Source organism: Carcharhinus amblyrhynchos, chromosome 26 (genome assembly GCF_965287045.1).
Source record: "Carcharhinus amblyrhynchos chromosome 26, sCarAmb.v2.hapA, whole genome shotgun sequence".
NCBI classification, from domain to species: Eukaryota; Metazoa; Chordata; class Chondrichthyes; order Carcharhiniformes; family Carcharhinidae; genus Carcharhinus; species Carcharhinus amblyrhynchos.
The window spans coordinates 9689527-9697764 of record NC_137349.1 but is presented as its reverse complement, the minus strand read 5'-3'; positions in this window follow the sequence as shown (position 1 = coordinate 9697764).

Here is an 8238-nt window from a genome sequence, read left to right as displayed (position 1 = left end):
GAGGAAGCTTTCTTTGCGTTGTGTCAGATCCATGCTGTTTTTACCCAGGGAGTACTTGATGGGACAATATAGTGGGAGCTAATGCTATGTAACACTCTGATGTCTCTGTCCTGCTGGGTTTATTGAGGGTATTTTGCTGGTTGTATATTGTGAGTTAGGTGCTGTGTTCCCTCTGTCACTTGTTACACAGGATCTCTTCTGTCACGTCACATTCCTCCACTCTCATTGCCTTAGCTTGATGGTTTAGCAAGAAAATCATTATATTGGGAGGGATTGACTTCTACATAGCTCCTGGCTTATGTTTCTGCATCTGTCTGTGTGGAGTTTTTATGTGTGTGTGTCTAGAGTTTGTGTATGTGTGTGAAGTTTGTGTGTGTGCCTGTAGAATTTGTGTGTCTGTAGAGTTTGTGTGTGTGTGTGTGTGTGTGTGTGTGTGTTTGTAATTGATAGAAGTTCTTACTAACTTTCTTACTATACATGTTAACTATATTCTTAAACTTTGTTTGATAAAATCTCCCTAGTGGGTCATTTGAATTATACCTGAAGTGAAACATATCACGCTTATCCTTGCATGTGTGTGTCTGTTGTGATGTTAGTATCCCTTTAAATTATGCCTTAGATGACGTAAGAAGCCTCACAAAACCAGGTTAAAGCCCAACAGGTTTATTTGAAATCACGACGTTTCGGAATGCTGCCCCTTCATCAGCTAAGTCAACCTGTTGGACTTTAACCTGATGCTGTGAGGCTTCTTACTGTACCTAGTCCGTTCCAAGGTTGGCATCTCCACATCATGGCCTAGATGATGTCACTGGTGGGAGGAGAACAAAAACTGTATGCTAGTCAGGTGACAAAGGTTGTTTTTTGTTTCGTTTTGGCTACAGTGTTAGAGGCAGTCTTAGAAGCAAGCTGGAAAAGAGGTCTCTTTCTCTGTTTTGCTTTGTAAGTTTTATCAGTTAGCTGAAAGAAAGGTTTGTTGACACACTCCAGTAAAGAATCTATGCTTTTGGTGTTTTGGGGAGCTGATGACTACAAGCTGCTTTAGTTTTCATGATCATCTGAAATCAGCATTCCACTCAGGAAACTGAATTTCAGTATCATGTGAGCTTTAGCATGTGTAGTGATAAATCTGCTTAAAGGGTGTTGTCAATGAGTTTTTGTTTTAATTGGAACACATTAGAGACATTCATTATACATTATAGTGGTTCTCTTGTTTCTTGTTTGTAACTGATAAAAGTTTTTGCGAATTTTCTTATGACACATCTTAACAATATTCTCAAATAAACTCTGTTTCGGAAAAGCTCCCTAGTGGGTTATTTGAATCATACCTGAATCATACTTATCAAACTTATCCTGGACAAATTCAAGACATAGAACAAAGAACAAAGAAAATTACAGCACAGGAACAGGCCCTTTGACCCTCCAAGCCTGCACTGACCATGCCGCCTGACTGAACTAAAACCCTTACCCTTCCAGGGAACATAGCCCTCTCTTCCCATCCTATTCATGTATTTATCAAGATGCCCCTTAAAAGTCACTATCGTATCTGTGGAGAACCCCAAATAGACCTCTGCCGAGCATGGCTGTTTTGTGCTAGATCTGGGTGGGTGAATGTGATGGTAAAGGGGGAAATGCTGATAAGTTAAGGCAATTTAAATGCATGCAAATACATTTAATTTGACATTGTGCCCACTTTGGGTACGGTGTCGATTGCAGCCATTTTAGCTGCTTGGTAAAGGGGTAAGAGGCACAGAGGCGAACACGGATCGTGCTACTTGCCTCACACCCAATTTTACCAAGTTTTCGCACCCGAAGGTGGGTACAACTTGTTCGTAAAATCAGGCCCTATGTTTCAAGTGCAGCCGAACTAATGTTCTATAAAGCTGCAACATGATTTGCCAATTTTTAAGTTCAATGCCCCAGCCAATGAAGATAAGCATGCCATATGCCTTCTTGACTATCTTCTCCACCTAGAGTCATAGAGTCATTGAGGTTTACAACATGGAAACAGGCCCTTCGGCCCAACTTGTCCATGCCACCCTTTCTCTTTTTTTTAAAACCTGTAAGCTAATCTCAATGGCCCGCATTTGGCCCATATCCCTCTATACTCATTGCATCCATGTGACCTGTGTACCTGTACACCCAGATCCCTTTGCCTATCAATACTCTTGAGGGTGCTGCCATTTACTGTATACTTCCTGTCTGCAAATGCATTACCTCACGTTTGTCTAGATTAAAATCCATCTGCCGTCTCTCCACCCAAGTCTCCAACCGATCTATATCCTATTGTGTCCTCTGATGGTCCTCATCGCTATCCGCAAATCCACCAACCTTTGTGCTGTCCCCAAACTTACGAATCAATCCAGTTACATTTTCCTCCAAATCATTTATATATATTACAACCAGCAAAGGTCCCAGCACTGATCCCTGAGGAACACCACTTGTCACAGCCCTCCATTCAGAAACACACCCTTCCACTGCTACCCTCCGTCTTCAATGACATCTTCTAAATCATGGTCCTCTAAGATATAAAACATATATGATGTATGATTCAGGCAGGTTTCATAAAATACTTTAGAGTTTCTGACCCGAACCATAATACTGCAGCGTTTGTGTGTGTGTGTGTGTGTGTGTGTGTGTGTGTGTGTGTGTTTGTGTGTGTGTGTGTGTGTATCTTTGTGTGTGTATCTGTAGAGTTTGTGTATGTGTAGAGTTTGTGTGTGTATCTGTAGAGTTTGTGTATGTGTAGAGTTTGTGTGTGTGTGTTTGTGTGTATCTTTGTGTGTGTATCTGTAGAGTTTGTATGTGTGTAGAGTCTGTGTGTGTGTGTGTGTGTGTGTGTGTGTGTGTGTGTGTGTGTCTGTCTGTCTGTCTGTAGAGTTTGTGCGTGTGGAGGTTTTCTCTGTGTACATGCCGAGTTTTGCTGTGTCTATGAGAGTGTGTGCACGGATTATAGATATTCACACACCAGAAATGGAAGATGAGATAAAGTGAAATGACTGCCCTGCTGGGCTGCAATGTGACATTGAGGGCCGAGGTGATGCTTGTCTATTCATGCAGAGAGCACAGACTGATACTTTCACATGAGCTAATATGCCAATAATATATTAACCAAGAGTATCAACAACTTACCCGGGTCGCACTTTGTCACTGAGCAAACCTATTCCTTTGCAAAACCTTGGGAATGATTCTGTGAATCTTTAGGGTGAATTTTACAAAGTGGCGATCGGAGAGTCATCACAAAGATTGTCCAAATCGACAAAAGGTACGGCGTCCTCTTCCGTTAATCATTTCTGCATCTTTCCGATCACTTCAACATACGCAGACTCCATCTGCCAGTCCCGACACCCTCATATCAACTCAACCTATTAACTCAAATTCCTGAGAAACAAGTCAGAAAGGTGAAGAATTGGAAAGGATTTGCGCACCAGGACTCCCTTATGGATGTTATCAGTTCATTTATGAATCTTGGGAAAAGTTAACTCTTCCTTGTCACGAACACACCGTGACCCGAGGAAATCCCCGCTTGTGTTCACAGTGTCAGTAACACACACACCCCAACAGGAGGAATGTTATCCCCCCAGACACTGCTCGCTGGTGAATCCCAAACTCTCCACTCTCTGTCCCATCTTCCCAAATGTTTGTTTCCGATATTTAAATAAAGCCAATGTCTCACCAACTGAATTGCTGGAACGGATATTCTTCAAGATCTCATTCCCATTTACAGGATATTATATTGTAATAATATTTCCTTATTAAATTTTGGCGGCACAGTGGTTAGCACTGCTGCTTTACTGTGTCGGAGAGCCGGATTCGATTCACAGCTCCGGTGACTGTGCAGTGTCTGCATGCTCTGCCCATGCCTGCGTAGGTTTTCTCCGGGTGCTCCAGTTTGCTCCCACAGTCTGAGAGATATGCAGATTAGTTGCATTGGCCATGCTAAATTCTCCCCCGGTGTACCCGAACAGGCACTGGAGGGGATTTTCACAGTAACTTTATTGCAGTGTTAATGTAAGCCACTTGTGACACTAATAAATAACCTTTAAACTCCTGTGGACTTTTTGATACTCTCTCACTTGTGTTTTTTAGTGCAAGTCATGATGGGCTGAATGGCTTCCTCCAGTGAGGCATTGATTTTGTTCTTGCAATCAGACTTCTGTCTACCAATGAGTGTCGCAAAACTTTTGAATCACAACATCTGAATTTATATCATACCTTTCACAATCACTGGACATCCCAAAGATCTAGACAGCCATTAAAGGACTTTGTGAAGTGTAGTCCTTGTTATAATGTAAGGAATGCAGTTTAGCCCAATTTGTGCACAGCAAGCTCCCACAAACAAAGCAATGGGATGATGACCAGATCACCTGGTTCATTCATCTGATTCATCCTGATTGAAGAATGAACGTTGGGCAGGACACCTGGAAGGACTCGCCCCAGACTGGTTGGGGGCAGGAGGCGAGAGGATCTCCACCCTTCACTCTCCCAGCCTATCACGCTGCCTACCTAAAAACTAGCCTCCTGGGAAGGGGAGGGGCATCAAATTCCAGGCAAGGTCAACAAAGCTGCCCGTGATAAAGAAAGCATCCTTTCCAGATGTATCACAGCTTGGTATGGCTCCTGCTCTGCCCAAGACTGCAAGGACCAACAAAGGGTATTAAATGAAGCCCAGTCCATCATGCAAACCAGTCTCCCATCTATTGACTCCACCTACACTTCCTGCTGCCTTGGAAAAGCAGCCAGCATAATTAAAGATCCCACGCACCCCAGGTATTCTCTCTTCCATCTTATTCCGTCTGGGAAAAGATGTAAAAGTCTGAGATCACGTACCAACTGACTCAAGAACAGCTTCTTCCCAGCTGTTATCAGACTTTTGAATGGACCTACCTTATATTAAGTTGATTTTTCTCTGCATGTTAAGTATAACTATAACACAACATTCTGCACCCTCTCAACCTATACCTGTGACCTCTTGTTCCAGATTGTCCCACAAAAGAAACATTTGGTTTACGTTTACTTTATCAATCCTTTTTAGTATTTTCTATACCTCGATCAGAACCCCTCTCATCCTTCTAACCTCCAGCGAGTACAAGTCCAAGCTGTTTAATGTTTGCTCAACCCTTTCATCCCCGGAATCAATCTGGTGAACTTCCTCTGAGCTGCCTCTAATGCCACCACATCCTTCCTCAAGTAAGGAGACCAAAACTGGAGACAATACTCCAGATGTGGTCTCACCAACACCCTATACAGCTGCAACAACACTTATCATAGAACCCCTACAGTGCAGAAGGAGACCATTCAGCCCATCACCTCTGCACTGATTACAATCCCATCCTATTCCCGTAACCCTGCATATTTACCCTGCTAATCTCCCTGACGTTAAGGGACTATTTAGCATGGCCAATTAACCAAATTTACACACCTTTGGACTGTGGGAGGAAACCAGAGGACCCAGAGGAAACCCACACAGACACAGGGAGAAACACCACACGTACAGTGACCCGAGGCTGGAATTGAACCCAGGTTCCTAGCGCTGTCAGGTAGTAATGCTAACCACTGTGCCACCCTCTTCTCTACTTTTATACTCTGGTCTCTTTGCAATAATTGCTAACATTACATTTGCCTTTGCATGGTTCTGCAAAAGCAGAGTTTCAGTGAGAAGGTTATATGCTGTGTAGATGTTGTTTGATAGTACTGTGAAGGACAGCACTCATTACTTTGCTGGTAATTAGGAGTGAATTGATGGGGTGATAATTAGCTAGGTTGGATTTGTCCTTTTCTTTGTAGATAAGCAATTTTCCACGTAGAATCATAGAATCCTGGCAGTGCAGAAGGAGGCCATTCAGCCCATCGAATCTCCAGCAAAACATTTCACCTAGGCCCACCATAATCCCACTAATTCTCCTAACCTACACATCTTGGGACACTAAGGAGCAACTTAGCATGGCCAATCCATCTAAACTGCACATGGGAGGAAACCAGAGCACCCGGAGGAAACCCACGCAGATACGGAGAGAATGCGCAGGCTCCACACAGAGAGTGATCCAAGGCCGAGGTGTACAAAATTATGAGGGACTTAGCTAGGGTAGATAGAAAGAAGTTTTTTCCCCTTTGATAGAGAGGTCAATAACCAGATTTAAAGTTAGGTGCAGGAGATTTAGAGGGGGTTTGAGGAAATACTCAGAATGGTGGGAATCTGGAACTCACTGCCTGGCAGGGTGGAGGGAACACTCAAAACATTTAAGAAGCATTTAGATGAGCACTCAAAATATCACAGCATACAAGGCTGCAGACCAAACGGGATTAGAATAGATAAGTCCTTGATGGATGATGCTGACATGATGGGCTGAATGGCCTCTTTCTGTTCTGCATGACTCTATAAAATCCACTTGTCCTTCCTCAGTTCCTCTACATTCCTTAACCTCAGACTCTTTCTGGGAGCACTCACACGCTGACCTCTCCTGGCTGTTTAAATGAAATGATGTTACCATAGATATTGTGAAAGCAGTGAAACAAGGTCAATACAACAACAGATCTACATTACAGTCTGGGAGGGACAGTCTAGGAGGCATGGTCCAGATGCACAGTCTGGGACACAAGGTCTGGGCACACTGTCTGGGAGGCATGGTCTGGAAGTCAAGGTCCAGGAGACACGGTCTGGGAGGCACCATCCAGACGCACAGTCTGGGAGGCATGGTTTGGATGCACAATCTGGGCACACGGTCTGAGACGTATGGTCTGGACACACAGTCTAGACATACAGTCTGGGACACATGGTCTGGACACACTGCCTGGGACCCAAGGCCTGGGCACACTATCTGGCATGTACAGTCAGGGACGCACAATCTGGGTTGCAGTCTAGACACACAGTCTGGAAAGCATGGTCTGGATTCATGGTCTGTGTTAAGGGAATTTCTTGGGGGCTTCCCTCTGGGGGCCCTGCATTGAGCCAAATTCAACTGATATAAAACTTGCCAGAGACCGTATGCAGTAAAAGACCTTCTTTATTTGACTGTTGCACATTGAGAGAGAGGTGCCGGATAGAATCCAACTTCTTGCTAAAATTGTATCACATGAACACATCTGAGATACTATTTTTGAAGATTTGTATTCCCTGCCCAATCTGTCACCCAAACTGGATGGTCCAATGACAATAATACACACAATCTATTTTGGCCAACAGCATTTCACACCCTGGCATAATTAGGAATTCATTGACTATTTGGTCCCAAAAGTCTTTCCTCCATTGCTTAGCAACCTGCTTACGCTAGTCTGATAGGTTTAAGGTTCACTCCCGACACCTGCACTGCGGGAGCTAAGGGACTCATCCTCTCTAACTGGTTAAATCTTATGAGGCCGAGTGGGGGATAGAATGCTCCTATTCATTTTAATTATCAGTTGAATCCTTCTATTCATTCCATTATCTATTACGTCACAGCTGCAGAGGGCCCAAAGCCTCTCACTGATTAAGTTTTATACTTCATTATCCTGAATGTGGCCTGTCAAGTTCTGCTTTTTTCCTTTCTAAATTCATAAGTTCATAAGATATAGGGGCAGAATTAGGCCATTCAGCCCATTGAGTCCACTCTGCCATTTGATCATGGCTGATATGCTCCTCCTCCTCATTTTCCTGCCTTCTCCCCTTAACCCTTCATCCCATTACCAATTGAAAAGCTGTCTCACTCCTCGTTATATGTTAAGTCACCGTCCACCACACTTTGGGGTAACAAATTCCACAGATTCAAAGCCTTTGGGAGAAGTAGTTTCTCCTCAACTCTGTTTTAAATTTGCTGTCCCTTATCCTAAGACTAGGAACTCTCATCCTAGACTGCTCCTCAAGAGGAAGCATTCGCTCCAAGTCTAATTTATCCATACCTATTATCATCTTGTACCCCTCAATTTAATCTCCCCTCATTCTGCTGAATTCCAGAGAGTATAGGCCTAAACTGTTCAATCTCTCTTCATACGACAAACCCCTTTGCTGGAATCGCTCCAGTGATTCTCTTCTGAACTGTCTCCAATGCCACTCCACCTTTTCTCAAATAAGGAGGCCAAAACTGTGCACAATACTCTAGGTGCGGCCTCACCAATGCCTTGTATAGTCACAACAATACTTCCTTATCTTTATATTCTATTCCTTTAGCTATAAATGCCAACATTCCGTTTGCTTTCTTTATTATCTGCTGTATTATGCTGTTGGACAACTTACAAACACCTTTAAAACTACATTTCAAATTTATA